We start from the raw sequence: 26,495 nt of genomic DNA, 5'->3' as shown, positions 1-26,495 counted from the left end.
CAGTAACCTTATCTCTCTCTCTCTCTCTCTCACACACACCCCCCTCTCTTTTGGGTCAGGACAATACAATTACAACACCATGAAATTTCAGATTTAAATAGCTGAAATCATGAAAATTTTGATTTTTAAAATCCTATGACTGTGAAATTGATCAGAATGGACCGTGAACTTGATGGGGCCCCATTTATATCCCACAGAGCAGAAGTGATAGACTATTCCCAGTTCCCACAAGGGTAACCCATTGTACCTTTTTCTTAAAAAAGAAAAAAAAAAACCCAAATACCACCACACAATTTAGTGAGAACTGAGTGAAATAGTGACTAAAGAAAAGGAAGCCTGTGGGCCTGAGAGAAAGGGGCCACGCTGAAGTCAAAGAAGAGCTCAGCTCTGAACGCAGCCTGAGTGCTCGGTGTGGTTAGAGAGAGCAGTTTCAACCCCTCTACTCAGAGCTGACAGCTGTGTCTCTTGAGCGCGAGGTTTCCTGTGCTATGTTGCAATCCCAGGGGCTTATCTCCCAGTCATCTATCTATCCGATGTACACATACACGCAGCATGCACACACCCCCACACCTCCCCCCTACTGACGTAGAGCCAGAAACTAGCAGCCTCACAACACTTTTCACGGATGCCAGTCTCCAGCGTCTCCTAGGAACTGGTGAGTGCTAACAGAATTGAGCCTATTATTCTTGTCTCAAAGCACAACCTTAGAGGTGCTATTCAGACATTTCATAACCTACATACATACATACACACACCCATCCTCTTAAGGGCAGAGGAGAATTGGTCAGGACACCAAGGCAAATCCCTCATGCAGAAAGTACCATGGGATCTGATAGTTCATCCAGGATGATGGATTTCATGGGCTTCTCTCGAAGCAACTTGGTTACCTGCCGCAGAACAACAAAAAGCCAACGTGATGTTGCCAGGCTTCAATCCTGTGGTTTGAGGGATTCTAGGTGCTTCAGTTCCAAAGAGTGGGCCACCAAACCATCCGTCTCACAATCCAGCAATCAGGAGCCAATTGTTGTTCATCCTACTCATTTGGGCCTCAACTCAACAAGCACGTGCTTAGCTTTAAGTATGTATGTGAGTAGTAGTCACATGGGGACAGGTGCGTAAGTGATTTGCTGAATCAAAGGTTTAATTAAATTAAGATGTTCAGATACTGCAGTGATGAGCACAGTATAAGAACCTTTATACAAAAGAAATTCTGGACACATTCTGTTGGCAGCAGGAAGATTTATATTCCATTTTAAAGGAGCCATCTAGACAGACAATTAGACGGAGGGATAGGGATTCTATAGCCTCTTAGCACTACCCTCTGACCCAGCCTGGGTACTGCAGCCTCTATACTCTGTAACTGGATAAAGGAGTCATTGTTTCTAGACCGCCAGCGCTCTGCAGTTTCATAGCAACTTCTATCCAAGCAGCTCAAGTTGCTTTACAAACCTTAAAGAATTAAGGCCTGCCGCACCTTTATCCCGTATGGCTACTATTAGGCCAATTTTACAAATAAGGAAGTCGAAGCACAGAAATTAAGTCCAACATTTTCTAACATGGTCACTATTCTGAGTTCCCATCTTCTCACACATTGGGCCCCCGCTTTGACAAACACCAATTTGAGTCAACAGGAACTGCAGCTGTTCAGCACTTCAGACGCTACAAGACTGACTCTCCAGCAGCTGAGCATCAAATATTATTCATGGTGCACTCGTGCCTCTAGGAGTCCTACTCCATTGTGCTAGGTGCTGTACAAACAAACACAGAATTAAAAAGAATCCCTGTCCCAAATCCGAGGCACCCAAAATAGTGACCAACTTTGAAATTTCAGCTGAATGTGACTTGCCAATGATCACTCAGCAAGGCACTGGAAGAGCTGAGATCAGAATCCAGATCTTTGGCCATATACTCCACTCACTAGCCTATGCTTCCTTTCCTTTGGGAAAGGACAGGAACAACTCCAATTTCTATTTCTGACCTTAAGTGCTGAGCTGCCTTTGTGAAGAAGAAAGTAGCTCAGGCATCAGCTACTGGCTTAGTTTATTTGCCCACTTAATATCACAGGCCACAAAAATATGGGGCTGAAGTGTATATTGTGGAGAAACCCAGGACTGAACAAACATGGGGACCAAACACCCCTCTCACCACAGGACGGGGGTGGAGGGGAATCCTCTAGGCCAGAGTTTAGGCACTTTGGTGAAGCAGCGTGAAGGAAACAAGCCAAGAAGGGAATGAACACTGAGACTGGCTACCTCACACCTCTCCAGTTAGCAAGTGCAGAATTGTTTATGGGCCTAGTAAATGATGCTAGGAGTTAGAAATGAGTAATCACAAAAGTAAACAGTTCCTGTGCAAAGCTGGAAATAAGCATTCAGGAGGCTACCCCAATGTATGTTCAAGGTCTATAATGTGTAGATGTGAGCAATCACATCATTCACCACAGCTGGAGAGTTGCAGAATGTGTTTCCAGACAGAGATTTTCTAGCTCTGCCTTTTCAAGCCAGATACTTTCAAAACCAGCAAGTGAATGCATCCAAAAGCTACGGATACTGCAGCAGCAGATCTTCCTCCTGAGCTCTGAAATACCACCTGGGAAGGGAACTCTGTATTCGCTACTAGCTCATCACCACCCATGCATGTAACTCACAGTGGCCAAAGTGCAGCTGGCACCCCATGGAGTTCTACAACATGGCCCATTGTTGCTCTCATCCTTAAAACGGAGGGGCAGCCCAGACAGACAGACTGCAGGGCCTATGTTCTTTCTGAGCCAGTCAGGCTGCTTAGATAAAGATAACCCATTGCATGCTGGTCACCTCCACATGCTACACCTCCATATGGAAGATGAAGGAAGCTACAGACAGCTCCATTTCTTGCCATTTTGTGCAACCCTCAGGCTCCTGGCAAGTCCTTGGAGTCCCAGTGTTTAGACACAATTCAGGCAGACACTTATGGGAAGGTTTCACGAGGAAAGCAATAGGTTCAAGAACAGGGGAAAAGAGCACAGTCTTTCCTCCACGGGTATGGCCACAGCTTAGAAGGTGTTTTAAGAATCAGAGATCTGAGCCCTTCCTACCACAGCACAGACTAAAAACCACAGATAAAAAGGTCCAGTGTATGGTGACAGAAGCAAGTCTGAGCTATTTCAAGGGACATAGCACGCTCACAAGCATGAGAAATCACCTGCCTTCCCAATCTGAAGGGCTGTGAGGGAAAGGAGGGGGGGAGGAGGAAAGAGATGAACTTTCAACATACCCATAAAACACGGTAACCATCCTCATCTCTGAATGTCTCCTGATCCTCCGTCAGAAGCAGAGGGGAGGGAGAGTCTTGCTCATCTCTTGAAGGGGACTCCTAGCTTCATCAAAACAGTCAGTCATTCTCAGAAAAAGCAACTGCTTGCAAAACTGAGAAATGAAAGAACTCTGCACAGAGGGCTTTCCTGACACAAACCCGATTAAGGCTCCTAGTGACAGCAAATTGAGCAGTAATGCAGACAGAACCCTCCTGTCCAGCAGCTTCAGGACACAGACATTAGCCACGTAGCCCCTTTCAGCTCTTAGAGGTGTATTAGACTAGACAGGTGTTTTTCTAGAGTGAGCACAGAACCATATTCAAAGATGGAAGAGACCTTAGAGGTCAAATCTAGTTAATGCAGGACTGTTCCCTACAGTATATTTTCTACTGCTTTGTCCAATCTATTTTAAGTGCCCCCAACTGACAGTTTCTACCACTTCCCTTGGGAAATTATTTTACAGACTAATGGAGTTTACAGTCAAGAGCCCAAATAGAACAAATTATATAGACTGCGAAGTAGAGATTGTTTGAAGCTTTCAAGTCCCCTTGGGGAAACCAAAATCGTATTCTGTAGGAATGCCTAAAAGTTCTACAGCTTACAATAGAGATACTGTAGCAATTAGGACCATTATTATTGTATTATATTTTTAAAAGGTTGCTTCTAGCTTGGTTACTTCTCCATTTATTGATTGGTGGGTGGTAGCTTTTTGTCCCTCCCCCCCCCGCCCCCAAATTTAGCTCTCCCTACCAGATGTCTAATGTATCAGCCTCTCTTTTGGAGTTTACGTGTTTAAAAACCACACCAGTACAGAGGAATACAAGACATGAGAGGATGAGGTAAGGATGACAAGGACAATCAAATATATTTTTGTACACATATCCATCATTCAAGCAGGCAAATGCATAAGGCTCTTGAATAAATGACCAAGCTAGATCGCGGGGGGGAGGGAGTGGGGAAAAAGACAATATGTAAATAGACAGCCGTTGTCTCCATCCCCTAAAAAAAAAAAAAAAAAAAAGCCTCAGCTCAGGGAAAATTTTAGTAGCTACAAATTCTTCCAGCTACTAGTCTAGAAGGACATTTCACATGCCACTAGAAAGGGAATTTCCCCTACATTTGCAATCAAGTCTTGACAATGATATCATGTCATATCCAAGAAAAAAAGCAATATTATTGCAATGATATGCAGTTAAATATGGTACTATATTTGCAGAATTATTTGTCATTTTTAGAAGCTAAGATTCAGTTTGTAGAACTCATCTCAAGAATCAGTTGGATGATTATAAAAAAAGAAGATGAATCCGTATAAGAGGTAAGGGGGAAAACTTGATAAACAGCGAACAAACTTGTAAAGTGTATAAACAAAGAAGGCAGAGAAAATATTTAATGTATAATTGGGAGCAATCAGAGGACATTAAGAAAATCAGACTAAATTTTCCCCTATCTGAAATACCATCCTGGGACAGTGAGAAAGACAAAATATGAGGAGTTGGAGAAAGGATGACACAAAAAAGTGTCAATATATTATTGTGCACATATCCAGCCACATTCAAGAAGGCAAATGCATCAGGCTCTTTTGCTGTGGAATCATCACTCAAGAGAGATAGGCATCCCACCAACATGGAATTTTAAAGTTAGACTGAACAAAACAAGATATTAAGCACCAAGCAGCTTGGGACAGGGACTATGCCTGGTACAGCACTCAGCTTGCTGCTGGTGCTTAACACAAGTGAAGAATAATAGAGAACATTCTTGGACTGGATAACCTAATCGGAATCTTCTCTCCAGACTACCTCCTAGCCCCGCAAATCTCCATCTTGTAAAATTCAACTTCCTGATACTGCATATATCTATTCGTTGGATGGGGAATTCTATCAGCTGGATGATTTTGTAATAATGTTACTTGTGCTCAAATAGTCAAAACTGAGCACTGTCTTTGGACTGCTAAACAAGGAGCCCATTTAAACACAATCTCAGCATAGCAGCCACAGAGCCCAGATGACTCTTTCATGCCTAGAGGTGATCTCATAATAGCAGAATTGAGGGACAAATTGGCCAGGGTATCCAAGTGGGCTTTTGGGGATGGAAAGAGAGCCTTGCTCTCACGCCTGTTGTTGAACTTGGCTCAGGCAGACACTGGCTTCCAGAGCTCGCTGGCTTAGTGAAAAAAGCACCACTCTTCTCCACTGAGCTCAATTCCAACTCTGGAGAATATATTCCAATTCAGCACTCCAAAATCATGCAAACTAGGATGGAGGGACAGGAGGAGAAACTACAGCAGCGTTTTATAAATATGCTTTTGGGGCACACCAGGCACCAGCGTGGAAGTGGCACACGAGCAAGAGCTACAACGTATGAACAACTTGTTGTGATGTAGTCAATGTGGATCAAAGCTACTGCAGCTGCAGGTGCTGCTGCTGGTGAGCACTTGAAAGAACTGGTCGGGCTGCATGCAAAACACACCCCATCCTGCTGGCATGAAGCCAGTTCCTCTTCTGAAATCAACTGCTTTCTACACCACTTGGGAGTGCCAAGTAAAGCCCATGCTAGAGAGCAAAGGCACATGCAGACCCTTCATTTACCTCATGGTAGGGGGCAGAGCTGCTTGACAGTCAAAGCCATCCAAATTTGGATTAAAGTATAAAGGCACTTGTAAGATGTCTATCATTCAAGGTTCTCAATAGACTTTACAAACATTAATGAAGGCTCACAACCCCTATGATATAGGGAAGTACCCTTACAACCACCTTACAGATGAGTCAGTAAATGGAGGTAGCAAAAGAGTTAAGAGACTTGCCCAAGGTCATACAGGAAGTCAGTGACAGAGCTGAGAATAGATACCCTTAACTCTCAGTCCCCTGCTCCAACCACTAGATGAAACTGCTATCTATTAGGGAGGGAGAAATGATAATCAAAAGAAATGGTTGGATTCATTCAGAAATGGCCCCAATTTGAGGGTGCTACCCAGAAAGCAGGTTCTGCTCCCTGCCCTTGATCTGCATACCTGCAACAGTAGCATTTACATAACTCAGACACATTCCAACCTGGTTAAAATCTAATTACCAATTATCAACATCAACCATCATCGGCAGCACGTGGAGAGAGATCCCACGGATTTCTTCTAGGGACTTCAGTGGGTTTATTTTGCATTGTGTGTCATAATGCACCGTAAAAAGCGACAAAGAGTCCTGTGGCACCTTACAGACTAATAGAAGTATTGAAGCATAAGCTTTCGTGGGTGAATACCCACTTCATTTACAGATCCAGACTAACGTGGCTACCCCTCTGATACTTGACATAATGCACTGTAGGCATCAACTTCAAAGAGCTGTGACTCAAGGTGATTTTATATCTGTTTAAGTATAAATATATACTTGCAAGCTGGATTCTTTGTACGTTTATAGTCAAGGGTGTAGATGCATGAGCAACTGCACAGATGAAGCATGGTGCCAGGCAAGGAGAGAATTATAAAAATGTCCTCATGAGGAGGAAGCAGGCAGAAAAAAGTTTACACCAGTCATAAGGTCTGAGGCTCTGTCTCTTTGTCTCAGGCAGGCAAAAGATTAAAAGCAGGCTTTCCCATTACATTCAATCCCCTGCTGCTGACCCATTTAATGAACAGCCATTTGTGTCACTTCCCCTGCCTCTGTTCCCTTCTCATGTGGCAAAAGAAAAACGTGGCCAGAATACATGCAGCTACAGTAAATGCAGAGTAAAGAGAGATGTTGAGTTTGAACGTTGCGGTGGGGTTTTCTTCTTCTTCTTCTTCTTATTATTATTATTGTTACCACCATCAGAGTACTTCAGACTGTCTGGCAAATACTAACTAGTTAAGCCTCACAAATGTCCTTTGAGAAGACAGTGATCACTTCACCCACCTCCGAAATTATAATTTCCGCTGGGGCTGACAGCCATCGCTACTTTGCTGTGTACAGTGCAACAGTTTGTTATACAGACTTCAATTTAAAATCAAAATGAAATATTGCTACACAAATGGAGTATTGCATCCAATTTTGGAGGACACCAACTCAGATTAGTATCATTTTATTTGTACTGTAATACTTCACATTTACCAAATTTTTGTGATGTACTTACTTGTACAGTATGTTATCAAGGAATGCTGTATATGTGAATGTACAGACTTAGGACTTAAAATTACTGGGAGCTGGCAAATTTGCTACAGAATAATGCATTCTAGTAACATGAAGAGACCGGTGGGCAGAAACACCCACATCTCAGTTCTGCCGCTGACTTCTGTGGTGTTGGGCAAGGTGCTTCACCCCTCTTTGCCTTCATTTCTTCATCCATTAAATGGGAACAATATTTAGTCACCTAACTCTCCTGGGCATTGAACTGCTTTCAGAATACCAAGTGCTAAGAATTTTTATATGCTTAGATATTTCAGTGCTGAGAAGAGCTGGTCAGAAATATTTTGACTAGACTTTTGTTGGAAAATGCTGATGTGTCAAGACCTAAAATGTTTGTGGGAAGTGGGTTGGTTTCAAATTTCTCATTTAGAAAAGAGTCAGAAAAAAAAAGTTTTTACATTGAATTGTCTGATTTCAAAATGACTTGTTTCAAAATTGAAGTTAATTTATAGTAAATATGTTTTTAAAAGTTGAAATTGAAATGAAATATTTCAACTGACCTAAATCCATTCTTTCCAGATTTTTTGGTTTGCAAAATTTTTTGAGTGAATTTTCATCCCAATTGCTGTTGGGAAAATTTTGGAAATCTCAAAAAAGTTCTCCTGGAATGAAAAAAATCTATTTCCTGCCCAGTTGTAATGCTCTTGCTGTAGAAAAACTTAGAGATAGATATTGTTCTATCTCATGGAAAAGCAATTCTCTTAAGATTTACCAGAAGGGTCCAGATCTGTCCTTGATGTCAGACAGTGTTGGTGATAGAGTTTCAGGTAAACAAGCACATCAATATGTGTACATTAAAAATTAACATTAGTTTGCATGAATTATCAACCAAATGTTGGTATTTATTGCATGTATCAATTTTTATTATTAATAAAATTACCTTATCAACATTAATGGATAGTGAAAATTGTTAGACAAAAAATTGAAGTGTTTTATTTATCAGTTTTTATTCATGCATGTCACTTGTTTTGTTAGTTCATTTCTATTAACAATATGTATTAATTTATTCATCACATTTTAAAAAATGCAGTTCATACTATCAAACAATTAATGCTGAAAGTGTGCATCTACCCATAAACAAAATTACCTAAAGATTAATACGTAATGAAACTTCACAGTACTTCATAATCTGCACTGAACGAAGCGTAACCTCTTCTATCTTTGATGCCAATTATAAAAAAAGTTAACTTTTACTTAAAAACTGAACCAAAAATATATGTCTCACAATGTGACACATTTTCTGAAAGAACATTTGCTTTTGTACTTTTAGGACTAAATAGAATCAAAAGTCTTAACAGTGAAGCAAATTAAGCTGCTGTTGTGGATCCACTTAAATAAAGCTTTCCCAAAAACACTCACTTGTTCAGTTCTGGAGTTAATTGTCTGACTTTGTCACTAGTACAATATTCAAAATGGTTGCTCACAAAAAACATTTTAATTGCACACAGCAATACTCAGCGTCAAATCACTTGAAAATATTGGGCCCAATCCTGCAGCGTCTCCAGGCATGAAATTCCTATACTCTCACTAGAGTCAATTGTCACAGTTCAGGGAACTGTATCTGCATCTCTCCCTTGTGGTCCAGCAAAGAGGCCCATTCTAGACTTCAGGCGCCTTGGCCATCACTGCTCTCAGGCAGAGTCATGTGTTTCCCCCTGCTGACTGGGATTTTTCCCGTCTGCACACTGCCTTGCCTACACCAAGTCCCAACCAAGTCAGACTGCCATAACAGGCCTGCTTTGCTTTCTCCAAGGATCTATCAATAGCATAATTCCCCAAGGAAGTTTCCACACAGCCCTTTCTAAGCAAGCACATTTTTTCTTAAGGTGAAAGTGTTACAGAGAAAACAAATTAAAACAATGAAAGGAACCTATGCATATCCTAATAAGCTTACCAGAGATCACCCCAATTCCATGGACTCCAACAGGTGATTGGTCATTCAAACCCCACCATGGAGTTTCTCCGTGGTTACAAGTTCACAATACCATTAGCTCACAACAAACAGACCCAAGAATCTGAAACTCACTCCTTTATACAGTTTGGGCCTTTGATTTTGGGACCCTAGGAATAGATAGTCAGCCTCTCCTCAGGTTGTAACTTCCAAAAGCTGGATTTTTGCAAAACTGGAGGTGGGGGAGGAGGGGAGGAACATGAAACGAGGGTACTTGCATTCACCTCCCCCTAGATATTTCCCAGGAAATCCACTTCTCATGTATCGTCCCAAAAGTTGATTCTTGTCTGCCACATTGATCAATATAGTCCTTTGATCATCCAGGCCCACAATAATACTTAATCTTTGCATGGAAGACAATGGACTCAAAGGGTATTTAAACTCAATATTTCCTGCAGATATTGCAGGCAGTTGCCCTATCTGTCTCAAGAACTACGCACAAAAAACAGCTGCAGAACCAGGTCAAGTCAGGAAATGGAGTGCTGTAAAAAACCCAGACACAAAGATGGAAAAAGAAACTGGGGACATGTTTGTTTATAGACATTCTGGCCTCAGTCAGAAAAATATATGTTTTGAGAACAAACATGTTGACATTTAAAATAAAAATAAAATATTCCTTAAGAAAAAAATACCACAATATTCTACCGTAATGATCAAACCACTGGAGCAATAGCATTAGAGGCTGATGTCATCCCATTACTGGGAATACTGTAGGGTTTTTATCTATAGTAGTTTTATTAAGCATGATTCTTCATAGCAAGAGAATCTTCTCCACACTTTCAAACTTGTTATTTTTAATACAAAAAGTCCTAAACAAAATTAACAGACTGAATTACAAGAGAGTGTGAAAGCAGAGCACAGTAAACTATGCAAAAAGTCCTGTAAACCCACAATTATCTTATTGATGGAGCTCTACATATATATGGTACTTTATAGATCACTTAGAACTATAGTATCCTTTTCCCAGAAGGTCCCTCTGACCAGGTCAGACAAACACAGTGAGGGATGACAGTTTATGCATGGGAAGGCGATTGTTGCTCTATAGAGCAACAATCTAAATCTGTGGAGTACAGCATTCAAAGTGTATTTGTTTTTCTTTTAGACATTTCTGGGAAATTATATTTATCTGAAAAACACTGCAGAGAGAAATTCCAGAAGCCCAGTCTTGCTTTGGTCGCATATACATATATGCATTTACCTCCTCCATAATTCCAGGAGAAACATCAGAGATACTCCCACCATAGTCAGACTTTTCATATTGAAAGCCTGCTCTATGGATCAATCCCCCGTCTCAAGATACTGCTTTAAAAGTACCTCTCTGAGCTTGATCTTATATTACTAATGTTGGCAACACTCCGTCAAACCAATGGCATTTTCGCCTGCATAATCAGTACGTGTTTATGCCCAAGATAGATTCCAGTACTATTTTGTTCAACCTTTAATTTCTTAGATGATCATTTATTGCACGTCCCTGAAGTGATCGCTTAAAATAAATTATATTTATTATGTATCTTTTTTCATTTTAATTCTGTGATTTTAATCCTTGGTTGTACCACTATTAAATCTGGAAAACAGATCAGTATAAGGGTGAGGGGGAAAGAAAAAAAAAAACATTTCTTTTGTGGACTTTAACAATGGGTCCAAGTTGATAAGGTACTAAAATGAGGTTTATTGTAGAATTTCTGTTGCTCCATATCTCTGTCTTTTTGGGTTATTTCTAGAGCCATATTTTATATTTTACTCTAGAAATAGCTTACAGACGACAGCACCAAGTAACCAGAGTTTATATAACAGAGATGGGATACTTATGTATCCGAATAAACTTTCAAAATCCACGATACTGGAACACCTCTGGGACCATGAGCTACATAAAAGGGCTGGCTGGCAGTGGACTTATTTTCTACATGCAACTAAAATTGTGTTAAAGTACAAGTGAGATTCTGATAGATCTGAATTTGTTTCATACAGCTTTTAAACTACTTTTAATTCATAAAAACTGCAAGCAATAAGAGCACAATTACAAAACGATACCAGTGGCGAGTAATTAAAATGTCTATATAACAGAAAATATTCAAGCATGTACAGGATTGTTGGTGTCTATTATACTTCTGTTGAGCCTGCCGGCTGTTTATCCCACATGAAAACCCTAGTTCTGCTATTATACATTACATTTCTTCTTTCCACTAAAGAATCTGTTTTATTTTGTGCTAATTAAAATACATCCCACAGAATAAGCTATTTTGAAATGAATGCTGATGATTTCAAATCCACAATTTGAAAACTATTTAAAAGTTACCTTGCTTGTACAATGATGCTCAATTCTGATCTCACTCATGCTGGGGTAAATGAGGAGTAATGTTATTAGAATTTCACTGATGAAAGGGTGATTATATTCAGGTCCATTGGATCCAAATGAAATATAAGTGAATGCAAATAAACTGCACAATTCCATTCCCATCTAAGGCCCCATCCCTACAATCAGTTCCGTCGGAGTGGACATATGCAAAGCACAGTTGAGCTTAAGGGGATTTGGCAAGGGCACAGGGATCCACCTGCATGGATTTAACTGCAGGATGAAGATCTAAGTCAAAACAAATTTTGCCATCAACTTCAGAAGCAGCAGGTTTGGACTCTAAGCAAGTATCCATAAGCCACACAGGGAATACAAAAATACATGCAGTAATACAGAGATACGAGTAGGATTTTTAAAAAAAGAAAAACAACAACAACTTTATTTTGGAATATATGTAATGTTCTGAATATTATACTAATGCCTAAAGTTCCTGGGGCCCATCTGGGACTAAGCCAAAAAAACTGTAGGCACTGCATGACAGGGTTCATATTGCTCTGAAAAAAATACTTACAGTGTGAAAGTTTAATTTTATACTGCATGTTTCACATCAGTTATGATTAGTATTACAAGAAGCTGTTTCTTACTGGAAAGTCATTGTTGAGTTTTGGAAGCTGTGAAGATTAGCAGATATTCCTGTAAAATTATTTTTCTCCCCCTCTTCTGTGGGTCTTTGATATTTCTACCAATCCTGCCCTGTTTTCAGATTAATGCTTCAATCAGTTATAAAAAACAGGATCAGAGGCACCAGAGGCCAGCAATGAAGTTACTGCAGGACCTTAACTCTGAATTGCCTCACTTTTGTAAATTCCCAGTGTGCACGATTCTAATAATTATCATTCAAAAGCTGGAACTGCATCAGCAGAGTTTATTCCTGGAGAGCAAAACCAGAGGAGGAAAAGACACAGACAGTTTAGCTCATTGCAAAGGATCAAATTCTGCCTTTGATTGTACGACTCTCCAAACAATTTCACTGGGAATCTCACACACACGTTCTGGACGTGTTCAATAATGAAACACTTACCCCCTTTGGATCAATATAACCCAGGAACAACAGCTCCTATTTCAAACAAAATTATAGATTTCAGAAATCACATCAAACATCATGATTTGTGCATCCTCTCCATTGATTTTGTGTCTAAAATGATGCAAAACTGATAAATGTCACTGCTTAACAGATTACATTTACAATTATTACACCTATCTCTGTAAACTACTTTAAGACCCACAAAGAGGGTGACCAGATGTCCCGATATTAGAAGCTTTGTCTTATATAGACCCTGTTGCCCCTCCATCCTGATTTTTCACATTTGCAGTCTGGTCACCCTACCTTCAGATAAAAAGGGCTAGACAAGCAATTTACCGTAATGCACATCAAAATGCGTTTTATTTCATATGCAAGTATTATGCAAAAAAAAAAAAAAAAAGTTCTGCAATGGAGAAAGAAAAGCAGAGGTTAATTTCCCCCATTCTCATTGACATACATACACACGCACATACACACAGAGCCAGATGTACCTCGTTCCACTGAAACAGTTCTGCAAACCTTCCAAAGCTCTCCTTCTCTGGTAGGAACTTCAGTCTGCTCCAGTACTCAGCCGTAACACTATAATCAATGTAATACTAATAAACCTAAGGGGAGGAAAGTCAGCCAGTTGAAAGGTGAGAGGAAGCTTCTAGTCAGTTATTCGACTAGCATGTTTGGTGATGAGTGACCTAGGTTATACTGCTTTAGGACACGGTCATCACCTTTGTATCAACATTCCATCCTCCCATGTCTCCCACAAATAACATTTTTGCCAGTTAAAAAGATCATACACACAAAGAGTAAGATAGGTTTTTATCAAGTATCGGCTAATGAATTTAAAAAACAGAAAAAAATATTTTACCCAGAGCTTAATAAATCCTAGACAAAGCTCTCTCCTACATAATATACAGCACATTCCATTTCTCCGGACAGCTAGAGAATGTGAGGTTTATATTGAGATTTACAAACCATATATCACAGCTGAAACCATGGCACTGAATACTCTGCCACAATTGAAGTTGTCAACTGGCTGCAACTTAGAAATAAACGTCTTCTAGATTGGTTGTTCCAAGATTAGAATATGTCCCAGTTTCTAAGAGGTTCCATTAAATTATCAAAACCGCCTGCAGAAAAAAAATCAACAGGCTGAATGAACACAAATCAGATCTAGTGCAAGATTATATTTCATATACAATGGGTTTGTAATTTGAGACCTGCGTAGCTAACAAGAAAAAGAAAAAAAAAAAGGATGAGATCTTATTTCAAAGTTAGTGGTGCTCTTCTTCCAATATTCAGTGTCATTAAACTATATTTCTCCGAGCCTATATTTTAAAAATGATATAAATCTAAAATTAAAAAAATTATCTTAGTAAATTAATACGATTCTACTGAAAGTCACACTTTTGCCTGTATATCAGATGAATGGAGACAGTTTGTTTATCAAGGTCATGTGTCATATTTGATATTTTACTGCAAAAGTTGGGTGAATTAACTCTCTCATGACATACTCTGTATTACAAACAGTCAAGCACTAGTGGTAGAGGAGCAGTTTACATCTTACCGTTCATTCAACCTCTATTCCCAGGTTGTTGTTAGTAGTGTTTAGAAGACCCAATGATAAATATATGGAGCCATATTCTGCTCTCATTTACACTGCTGTAAATCCAGAGTAACTACACTGACTCCAGGTTTACCTCAGTGCAACAGAGAGCAAGATTAGGTCCATGATGTCCATAATGCTCACAGCAGATGCTTGTTACAGCAGTTTTAGTTGGTGATTGTTCAATTTCAATCCAAGTACAAAAATAAAGGAGAAAAATATATAGATGTTTTTACATAATAGGGCAAAGGTTATATTATGGAACATAATTCTAAAATTAGAGGCACGTAACTCCAAATCTTCAGGAATTTCTTTTCATTCACCTATATCTATATTGGGGTGCCCTACACCCCCCTGAAGGCCCAATCCTGCTCCCATGAGAGTTAAGAGTTTTTCTTCTCTTATTAAATCTGATAAAAGAATGGTTGGGATTATTTGAAAACAAATACACACAGTAATGTTTATAGATAGGAATAAAAATATATTTACACGGTTTTAACCTCAGCAATCCTCCCCAAACAACTGATGCATAATACTTCACGAATACTTGTCATAAGTCCTTTAGAGGAGAAAATTTTTATACAAAGAATCCGTATCTGCAGAAAACCAGTAGCCTGAATATTTAAAATGGCTTTCTGCAACCACACAGAATGTTGAAGAAGTTCTCGTCTTTTGATTTTCACTCTACTGTCAAAGGGATCTAGATAAATGAATAATTCTGTTAATGCCAGTCAGGATATTTTAGAAAAGGGACAAAAACACAGCAGGGATTTCAACATGCAACACAGTTTCATGCTCACGGTTTCCTGCATGTGCCTTGTGCGTTGAACAGTCTCATGAGCTGATTTAGCTAATAGGTACATTACTGTGGGAAAGTATATTACTATCTTTTGCAGATGGGAACATCACATTTCTAATACTAATATGCGTTCAGTTCTGTTACATTTCACTGTCCTTATTGTTAATTTTCCCTTACTTTCCATGCTAGCAAGCACTCATCTTTCTTTAGGTGTTACAAAGCTTTTAGAAACCTTCTCTTTACCCGCTCTGCTCTATCAAATTCTGTATATGCTGCACATTAGAACACAGGTCTGACCCTGGAGTTGGGCTAGGCCAATTCAGAGCTTTACACCATCACTTCTGAATAATCCAGATATTCCTTTCCTCCAGTAGGAGTCTGGGCCCTTAGTCACAGGGCACTTTGGACATCTAAAGGGAAGGAGAAGCAGACAAGCCCAAAAGAGATTCTTGATCCTTGGAGGAACATATTTTCAGAACTGCAGAAGGAGAAAGAATCAAAGCTATGCAGGCACACAGCTAGCAACTGGAAATGTTCATGAACACTGGCTGATATGTTGCCTCATCTGAATTATGCCCATGATTTCCCAAGGTTCACATACACATACACTATCATAAAGATCACTAACATGGCAGGCACTATTAGAAAGAGCTAGCAGTGTGCTTAATAAACCAAGGAAGAACATGAACACACACCTCTGCTGCCTACATGAGAAAGCTTGCTTCCAGGGATTAAAAGTTGTATGCTATGACACATGGAGTGTGTACCTGCCAGCAGCCACAGAGGCAACAATGTCAGGGTTCTCTCTAGCTATACCCTGCCCATTGTCCTTCTGTTAAATTGACCCCTGAACTCTGCTTCCATGAGTGCTGGAATTCCTAAAGGTGGCAAAATGATACCAGTTTGGCATTTCACCTCATTGGCTTGCTACTATGCACCAATCCAGCTTTGGAAAATTCTCCCTCATTTCCATCTGAGAGAAACTCTTCCTAGCATGCCCCCTTAAGGCAGTATCAATCTAATCCTGCTTTTTATGAATGCCTTCAGGAAATGGCTTCTCCACAAATTGCATGCTAATACTCCCCACCAGGCAGGCAGTGCAGCCAGCAGAGAACCCTAGGCTCCAGGAGCTCTGCTAGGCTCTCCGAACACATTTCCACCTGGTTCTTGTGCACAAACTGGATTCTTTCATTAATCCATACCTCCTGACCTCTGAATGAGGTTGGAAGGAAGAAAGAGAACGAAAGACAGGAATATTTTAAATGCCAGTAAGGTCAAGAACTTTCCTGATCCATTTCTTCAGCCTCTCTTCTTTCTTTCTTGCTCAAGGCCAGCTGATTCGTGACACTTCTGCAACCCAGTTGTGAAGATGGTTCTCAGTCCCACTGGGGAAACCAACAGCTCTGACCTCTGAGATTTGTTCCCATTTGCTGGCAGACACAGAACTGTGAGCTTCTGTAGCAACCAACCACAAAAATCACAATGTCCATAACCGCCAGGTCCTTTTAATTTAGTTCCCTGCAGCAGTATAGAAGATGTGACATATGCTCATTGTCCCCTCACTAGCACCCCCCAAGCCATTCTGAAACCTCAAAGTGACTCACTACGCTTTCCTTAAAGACAGATGTTAATCTACCCCCCAAACCTACCCGCCCTAGCAAACACACATCTGAGAAGTTTGTTAGCAAAGACAGGCAACACCAAGCTTATCTGAGGAAGGACACAAAGTAGCTGAGAGCTGCAATACCTGAGCTAGAAATTGTTACCTCAGAAAAAACTAAATATAGAATGGGCCTTTATTTAGGCCCAAATGTTATTTGGGTGGTTTTTAGTTCTTCAGTCCTTTTTTAAAATCGGAGATAATATAACCAAGAGTTCCACTAACGCATGGCCAAATTCACATGGTTTTTCTTGCAGCTCAGTCATTGACATCCTCCTGTGCATTTGGGGCTTTGTGGAATTCAAAGTGAGTTGTCTGGGTGCAGCATATGTCCCCAGGAAAACCATGTAATATCTGACAGATTCCCCCCCATGGAAGTTAATGCTGCAAGAAGCAGCAGTAACTTCTGATCTATGGCTTCTCACTCTCTGGGGGAGAGGAGAAAGAGCACAGTCTCCTGACTAAAATAAATATGGTCACAGAGCTGCTATTCTTAATCCTGCCTCAGCATGGAATGGGCTAGATGACCTGGAGGTTCCTTCTACCCCTACATTTCTAGGAGTCTGTACTGCCAAAGGGGATCACAGAGCACGGTACGTTTCACAGAGGGGCTGGCAGCTGGACCTGGAATTCTGGTGGCACATCTGGCTCCTCTGCAACTCCAGAAGCAGCATCTGCTGCCCCTTCCACACCAGCCTGAGCTAAAACTCTCAAACCTCAGTGTGGTCCAGCTCTTAGCAAGAAACAGAAAACCACACTTACACAGTGAGTTACACAGCCATTTCTGGAGTAGAATACGACAGCTGCCTAACTACACAAAGCAAAACTGGGCAGCACTGGGTGCCTGTTCAGTTTGGCACAGGAAGTGAAGAATTTTGTATCATTTGAAGATGCTGGGTTCACTTAGGGAGGCAGAATATAGTTAGTTACCTTTGTGAGAATTTGGCCAGGATACCAGAGCTGAGGAGAAATGAAGCAGCCAGAAGGGAATTGAAACTATACAACTTCACATCAGTTCAGTTGGATTACTGGTACAGAGACTATCTTTCTCCTTACATACACACAATAGCGATAAGGGACCTTCCAAAAGTTTATGCGATGTTTTTTCCATATCTAAAGAGCAATCACGTGTTTTCAGTCAGAATGACTTCTATTATAGATTTAGGGAAAACAACAAGTAAAGTTTCCACGACAGAGAGCAGAAGAGAGCACTGTTTGCGTGCTTTGTAACATGCTGCATCAGCTCTGCCTGACACAACAGCCACTGCCTCTGCCAAGCTGCAGACTCTTGGAAATTTAAAGATGCAGGATAGAAAAACATCGTTTTCCAGTTACATAGCTATATGCACCACAGTTCAAACACTGTTTGAATAAGCATCTGAAAGTTCAGATTCATATCCTGATAGCATAGTCAGGAGAGATCATACTTTATTGCAAGAATTCTGGTATTTCCCAATTTTAGTCAAAACGTGTCTTATATTTCCCAGTTATTCTCAGAATATTTTAGGGCTTCTAGAGTTAGTTTGCAAGTAAAAATGCATTACAACAAAAAGTTCTGTGAACTTTTTCAAACTTCAGAAAGAGTTCACTTTGGACAAAAGTTCAGTGGGTTCTTATTTAATCTAAACTACATCATCCTCACTGGGGGGAGGGATAGCTCAGTGGTTTGTGTATTGGTCTGCTAAACCCAGGATTGTGAGTTCAATCCTTGAGAAGGCTATTTAGGGAACTGGGGTAACAAAAAACCACTTGGGGATTTGTCCTGTTTTGAGCAGAGGGTTGGACTAGATGATCTCCTGAGGACCTTCCAACCCTGATATTCTATGATCTATCCTGAGAGATGGGAGAACCAGTTAGAATGAAGTCAGGCTATATCAAGCTTTCACTGAACATCTGCAGTTCAAAAATATTCAGTTCATTTTCTCCCTTCCCCATTACTTTCCATTTTTAATGTTGCCTCTGTGTGTCCTGCTTCTGGGACCAGCAGAGACAGGCAGAAATGCCATTGTCATCATGGTGCCAATAGGAAGTCTGGAGAGATTTTTCAGAACCGTAGAATTCAGAAAGATTGTTAGGTGATTCTCAGAGTCTAACCAACCCCCCAAGCCTTTATGGTTCAGCCATTGCTACTTTCTCCTTGAAGACCACAGAGCTGGAGTCCTCACTCTCCCCGCGCCTCTTCCCCCACCCCAACCTGCACAAATTCTCCTTCCCAGTTTCACTATGTTCAGCAGCACAGAATGCAACTCTCTGGGGCAAACAAATCATTAGTGCAGGGGTCAGCAACCTTGCAGAAGTGGTATGCTGAGTCTTCATTTATTCACTCTAATTTAATGTTTCCTGTGCCGGTAATACATTTTAACGTTTTTAGAAGGTCTCTTTCTATAAGTCTATAATATATAACTAAACTATTGTTGTATGTAATGTAAATAAGGTTTTTAAAATGTTTAAGAAGCTTCATTTAAAATTAAATTAAAATGACCAGTGGCCAGGACCTGGACAGTGTGAGTGCCACTGAAAATCAGCTCGTGTGCCACCTTCGGCACGCGTGCCATAGGTTGCCTACCCCTGCATTAGTGTAACAACACTGACTTCAACAGGCATGAATCTGGCCCACTGTCTCTCTCTCTCTCTCTCTCACACGCACACCACACCAGTGTGACAACGAGACCATTTCAGTAAGAAGCCTGGCTTTCCTTTTCTGATCGAGAGAACCCCCTGCCTTACCCCAGCAGGAAGGAACACTGAAGCCACAGCACAGAGAAAGTCACATCACCTTTGTAATTGTTCTTGCTGTTAGTTCAGTGCTCAGACCTCCTACGTGATTTCCTCTGCAGGGTCTCTTACCAGGTTCTCCCTTCTATGCTGGGTTGGAAAAAAAGAGTGCCTGTTGCCAGCATGAAAGCACCTAATCATCAACACAGCCCAGCTTTACTGCCATGTCATTCTCATTTAGACTGGTCTCACTGCTTAGAAGAAGAGGGTCAGAGGGAGTTACAGGGAGGGTGATAAAGAACAGGATAACAGCAAGGGAAAAGAGGGCAGGTGGGCTTATGAAAAGGAGGATAAGGGATACAGAAGTCTCTATTAAAAATTGGACATTTACGATCACCTCTTTTCCAATCCAAGGCACAGCAATTACTGCAGAGCAGCAAATTCATTTTTTATTCAGCCTACAGTATTTAAAGGTGAGAGGAGGGAAATAAGGAAGCATGGAAAGAGAATGGAAGAAAGTTAAACCATTATGTTCACATGCCATTTGCTGCTCTGCTTTGGCCAGATTTCATTCAGTGACCAAGTTCTGCCTCCTATTCAGGAAGCGTCCCTAGGGCACACACGAGCTGCCAAGACGTACTGCTTATCACAGCACTGCACGAGCTGCCAATGGATCACTAACCACAAGCCTTAGGAGTAATGGTGGGGTTGGGCGAGCTAGGCTTTTTGACCCAGATCCGGTTGGCAGAGTTTAACCAACCTCCACTTTGTTGCAGACAGAGATATATACAGGATAGAAGCAGCCTTTATTATGCTCCTCACAGTCACCAGCTGGAGGTAATCCAGCTATATGTCACTAACCCCACAGCTTGCTGCAGAACCCCATGGTGGAATGTGCAACACCCATGGAAAGGTTAATTTGGAGGAGGAGATGTTACAAACAATGGCATCCAGTATTGTCTGCTCCAGGTATTCAAACACACTGGACTCAGGCCGCTTAAAATCATGTTGGTTTAAAAAAAAACAAAAAAAAAAACAGGGTTCTTTTCATTTGCTTCCTGCTGTCTTCTCGAGTCTTTAGGGTTTATGTTTTCAAGCTTTTTGTCCCATAGGAATGAGGGCTAGAAACTTACTTTTTTGAAAACGATACTCCAGATTCTCAGGTAGTCTCCAGGAACTCAGGTAATGACTCCAGGAGCCAGGGTTTTAAAAATAAAAAACCTCAGTACTGAGAGACTTGTGACAAAATCATGAGAGCTGAGTCGAGACAGCAAGTTGTTCTTGCAGTGCAAACCTAACCTTGCATTTCTTTTGGCAGCATGTTATCACTCAGTAGCCTACAGATGAGTTTGAGGTGGGATTTTGCAAAAGCCCAGGTTTATGGTCCTCTTCCCCAATATATTCAGTTCAATTATGATCTTATTAAACTCAGCCGTTATTCCCTCATCCCCAATTAGCTTCCGAACTGTTTATTTCTGTTGCTCTTAGCTTCTGTGCACTTGTTAAGACAGATCACTGCAGTCACAGAAGCCCTATGCTTTTGTCACACACAGCCCTGGTAGCGTTCCCCCTCTGGCTGGAGGCTTCCCAAGTTGCTGGCCTACCTCATTGGGTCCTACTCTTAAAACCTCAAATCCAAACAAAATGCAGGCACCACCCCTCACTGTGGTCTCTAGGCATGCTCTGGACGTGCAGACCCTCTCTAGCACCCTCTTCCAAGAGCTGAGACCCTGCACTTGAACAGCTTAGCCCCTCGGACTGGTTTTGACCCCTCAGTGCCCTTTAAATTTAAGCACACCTTTTCCCAGACCTCCAGCCAGAGGGGCGCCCTGGATTTACAGTTTTTCTCTTCAGGGGCACGTGATAGTTGAAATCAAATAGAGCCAGACAAACAGACTCAGCATGGGATTTCAAACAGCACTGCTCTTTACTGAATAGCACAAGATCTATACAAAACACACCTATACACACTACCACATCTCAAGTTCCTTACCACTGGCAAGACCTTTGGGCTGGGGCCAAGTCTCTGAGGTGCCCAGGATCCTTCCCCTATAGCCCATGGCTTGTCTTCAGAATCAAGGAGCTTCTCTAGATTGATTAGCCTTCTCTGACCCTGATTAGTCCCACAGTTAAAGCCAGACACCCCCCACCCCACTATCCATGTTTCCTCCCTCTTGCCCAAGGCTTCCCGTGTCTCCTGTTCTGCGAGTCCCTCAAGTTTGTCTCCCTACCAACACCTGGGGTCTTTGTGATGTTGTTGGCCATTTTCCACTCTTACTTCACCAATCAACTGCAGAGAAACTTAAATCAAACTGGTTTCCCCCCTACTCAGGTACCCTTCTCAGCACACACATTGTTCAGTCCGAGTCGTCATTAAAGGTAACACCTCTTCATAGTCCGTGGCCTGGCGGCAATGTGCTACAACCTCCCCTTCCATCAGCAAATGGTGGATTCCACATCAAGGAATTCCATGATATTGTAGTTTCATAATAGCAGCTTCATAATATCAACCAGAATTCATGATTTGTACATTGACAGTTCTGATAACTTGGGGAATCTGTCAATCAAGGTGACTATAAGAGAATAAACAAACTAAAAAGTCTTTCTGGGAGAGTGCAATGTATCACTCTTCTAATTTAATGCATTAACTGAATCACAAAATAGCCGCTACCTCTGCAGACACCATACCCTTAGACATTTAAAAGTTGCATCACAAAGAAAACAAAAATAACTAAATTTACCATATCAGGCATAGTTAGCTAATGTTTGATCTCCAGCTAGAGGCCTTCCATATGCAGTCTCTGTGCACCATTACAGAGATCCACTAGCAGGACAAAATTACCAACCTGAAGGTTCTTCAAAAGTCAAATGCCATAAGTATCGAGGCCATGCTGATAAAAGCCCAACAATGCTGGGTTGGACACATCATTAGGATGCCTGAGTATCGACTCCACAGAAAAATTTTCTATGGAGAATTAGCACAAGGACATTGGAATCAAGGCCGCCCCAGAAAGTGCTACAAGGACAGCATCAAGAACAGCGTACGCTTTGGTGCAATAAAACTGGATGATCTTGAGAAGGCTGCATTAAATAGATCTGCATGGAACCTCACAACACTCAGCGCTTTCCAGCCTTTGAAGACGACAGAAATAATTCATTGTCAGCTGCAAAGCACTTTGAAAATAAGGACTGTGGGCTAGTCTAGACTAGATGTGCTACAGCGGCTTTGCCGCTGTAGCACATCTGGTGAAGATGCTATATGCTGACAGGAGAGAGCTCTCCCATTGGCATAATAAAGCCACCTCCACAAGAGGCAGTAACTATGTCGGCCAGGAGAGCTTCACTGTCCACCAGTGCTTAGGTTGGTGCAACTTATGTCACTCATGGAGCTGGCTCATTCACAACCCCGACCAATATAAGTTATACTGAGGTAACTGGTAGTGTGTACAAGCCCTGAGTGTTATTAACAGCAGGATTGATAGAAATCACTTTATTTTATTTAAAACATGAATTTTTTTAATTGATTTGTATTTATATTTTGCTAGTTTTCACTTTTTCATTTTGTAGTTTTAAATCACTAATAGGATTTGTTTTGTATTTGTGTCTGTAATTAGTTTAACAGTTAGAATTTCAGATGTCCTAGCTATTTTCTCTAAGAAGTTTCACATTTGAAATGCTTATCTGTGCTGAAAGAGATAGCTTTCTTGTTGCAATAACACAACAAACTCAAAAACTAATAACCAAATATTTGCCATCACCACCTTCCAATAAATTCAAATTTCCAGAAGTAACGAAAGTGGAAGTGATTTGACCAGGCTATAATCTTCCATAGGCATTTGCAGTTTGAAGTCACTTGGATTTGTGCTCCTAAATCACTTTTGGTGCTTTTGAAAAAAACACACATCCCTAAGTGCCTAATATGGGTTTTATTGCATAACTTTAGGCATGTGTGAACAGACAGACTTATTGTGAACTTTAATTTATTGAACATCTAAATTACTTTTTTTAAACAGTGAAGTTTTATTTTGAAAGGATTTTAGAACACTAAAGTTGAATAAGAATACAATTTTAGCCTCTGATGCTGCAAATTCTTATGCATACATTTAGCTTTAAGCACATGAATATCTGAAATCAACGAGACTGTGTGAGAATAAATTTACATACCTGTGCAAGTGTTTGAAGACTCAGTCTTAAATTTTCAATATTTTGGTGGGCGAGGGACAGTGTTGCCTATAGCAGTTTTGTAAGATTCAAATAAAAGATTACCTAACTGTAATGCCATTTAAAACAAAAACAGCATTTATAAATCACTTCATTATAAATTTTAATCTAGAGTTGCAATAGCACAATTTTCAGATTAGTTTTACAAAGTCTAAACTGAAGTAGATTCAGTTATTTAAAAATCACCGATAAAAAAAAAAAAAAAAAAAAAAATCACTCCACTTTAGTTAGCAGGTTACTTTCTTTGGGGCAGGGACTGCCTTCACCTTTGCATCTTATACAGTCCTGAGTACACTGTCACTATTTAACAAATGATATATCAAGGCATCCTGTCAGAGTTCAGGCTTGGCACATTGCTGAGCTCTGACCTTTACGGGCAGCAGCCTGTGGCTTACACTGCTTGGCAAGGGCCGACTCAGCGGCACGCTGCTACAATTTACAATAAAAAGCAGTAACAGACCCCCGGGAGCCAGCATCACATACACGTACAATGGTTCGCAGAAGTCATTGTGTTTCTGGCCATACGTGGGGGTTTTTTCCTATTTGTTTTTAATCTCAGTGATGTAGCTACATATGTTCCATTGTGGAGGTCTGTGCAGAACTTGCTGATGCTATGAAAACTCAAGTCGTTGACTGAACATCTGCAGTCACCAAGGCTTTCCTTCATTTCAGTCTGTTAGCCAGTATACCCTGCGCCACCGCAAACACCAGGTTTCCTATTAGTCAGCACAGCTGCCCAGACACTAGAATGATCTTTTGAAGTTTTAGAGCAGCATGTATTAAGGTGAGAGCAGAGAATACATGAAGGAATAATCATTAATTAATAAAACATCCAATACATGCCAAAGGAACTCTCAGCCATTTAGACAAACTGGAATCACCTCACACACACCACAAAACTGCAGTGAGTGTTTGGAGGGGTAAGCTGGAATATGAATGCTGCTTAGCAGACCACATTAATTGTGCCCAGAAGTTTGGGATATGAGCCAAAGCAGATCATAGCCAAAGTATTACTTTTGAACTTCAGTGTTAGTAATGAGATCTTGGAGAGACAAGCTGGGTGAGGTAATATCTTTTATTGGACAAATTTCTGTTGGGGGCGAAAGACACAAGCTTTACAAAGAGCTCTTCTTCAGCTCTGGGAAACATACAACCTGAGGAAGAACTCTGTGTGGCTCAAAAGCTTGTCTCTCTCACCAACAGAAGATGGACGAATAAAAGATATTACCTCATCTACCTTCTCTCTCTAATATCCTATGAATAACACAACACTGCAAACAATGAGAGATCATGATTTAAAAAAAAAATAAAAAAAATAGGCTTCTAGTCCTAGGTCATGTTTTCAGTCTTTCCTCTGCAATGATGAAAGCTTTAAAATAAATAAATAAGCTGAAATTCTCGGGTAGATAAATAGTCTCCAGGAGCTGGGGCTATAAGTAAAATGTGAAATGCCACAAATACCATGATAAAAAATCATGTGAGCTGGCAACACTGATGCAGAGAACCTTTTAGGGAGATTCTAGTCTGTATAACTATATGTAATTTGCTATCCACATCCCTAGGATCCTTTGGCCCTCCAAGCGAGCAGGGAAACTGCATCAGCAGCTTTCTGTCAAAAACAATATCTCAGTACAGTTCTCCAGAAAGCTACCAATACACCTTCTGAGCTCACAGTGCACAATGCTATAACACCATAGCTGTCATCACTCTTCATGAATTCTCTGAGGGCCTAGTCTTGCTCCCAATGAAGCCAAAGGCAAGCTCCAGGAGCAGGCTCAGACCCTATATGTACCCATGATATTTCTGAATGCTTCCAGTAGCTGTGTTATAGATATTTCATTCTTAATTAAGATCATATAAAATGCACCTTAGTTTAATTAAAAAAACATTAGAAGTAAATGAATGTGCAATATGTTTGATTATAGTTGCTCTCGGGGAAGACATAGCTTTGAGTTGGCGCTCCAGCCAAAACGTTGCATTAAGATTAAGCACTTTTGCTATTCATTCCCTCGGTGTAAAAAGGACAAAACAAAAGTACAATACATCCCACAACTAGGGAACACATTCAAGACATTTGAAGGAGGGTTCTGACATGTCAGATGACATGCCTTGATCTGAATGCCTCATCACTGAATTAAATGCAGCCACAGACGTGAGACACTACAATAGTATGGACAAATGAACTGGTTCAATTAAAATAAAAAAAAAGTAAGCCCCACAACAGTGATTCTTCAGCTTCTCCTAGAACTGGGCCAAAACTTTTTTGAAGTTCAGAGAAATTTGACTGAAAGCCCTCTCTTAATCTCCCTCCATGATGTTAGCAGTTCCTGTGGGGAGGGGGAAGGCAATTTCATAAGATAACTGATTTACAACTGCACAATACAGTCTGGGGTATAAGTTGCAGGGAAGCCCCAAAGAGCTGCTTTTTTTTTTTTAAGGGTGGGGGGGAAGGATTGATTGGCCTCTGGGCAAGTTCCAGAGCCTGGCTTCCCCAGGAAAAGTGAGAAGAAGGGTGGTAGGGGAAGCCTTTCCCGACCCCCTTATGAAGGCTTTTAAAAACAAGTAGGTGAGGAAGAACTGCCATCCAAGGGATTGGCTGAAAAGGCTTCCCACGAGGAGACACTCCAGCTCAATTTGGGTGTGGGCCACTAAGCCACCCCCACTCCGAGATCCAGTCATGGTCAAATAAGTGAAAACTATTGAAGATTAACCTAAGGATGGCTGGGGCG

The 26,495-nt window shown here is 40.9% G+C and overlaps 2 protein-coding genes across 7 annotated transcripts in view; one reads left to right on the top strand and one right to left on the bottom strand.

Annotated features, from left to right (window-relative positions):
• Positions 1-26,495, top strand: part of RCSD1 (RCSD domain containing 1) — a 368,022-nt gene that overhangs the window by 222,160 nt on the left and 119,367 nt on the right. The gene's annotated exons all lie outside the window — the stretch shown is intronic.
• The window catches only part of CD247 (CD247 molecule), a 79,966-nt gene that overhangs the window by 25,353 nt on the left and 28,118 nt on the right, over positions 1-26,495 (bottom strand). The window contains exon 1 of one of the 6 annotated variants that reach the window (XM_032777417.2): positions 19,607-19,692. The exons of 4 other annotated variants lie outside the window; for them this stretch is intronic. The gene's annotated coding sequence lies outside the window, so the exon portion shown is untranslated. Of the gene's footprint in view, positions 1-13,262; positions 13,422-19,606; positions 19,693-26,495 lie in introns of those variants that run through there. One more of the 6 variants, XM_032777418.2, reaches the window with a different exon arrangement.

Source organism: Chelonoidis abingdonii, chromosome 1 (assembly GCF_003597395.2).
Source record: "Chelonoidis abingdonii isolate Lonesome George chromosome 1, CheloAbing_2.0, whole genome shotgun sequence".
Classification (NCBI taxonomy): domain Eukaryota; kingdom Metazoa; phylum Chordata; order Testudines; family Testudinidae; genus Chelonoidis; species Chelonoidis abingdonii.
The sequence above is the reverse complement of the archived record's forward strand: the minus strand, read 5'-3'. Positions and strand labels throughout refer to the sequence as shown.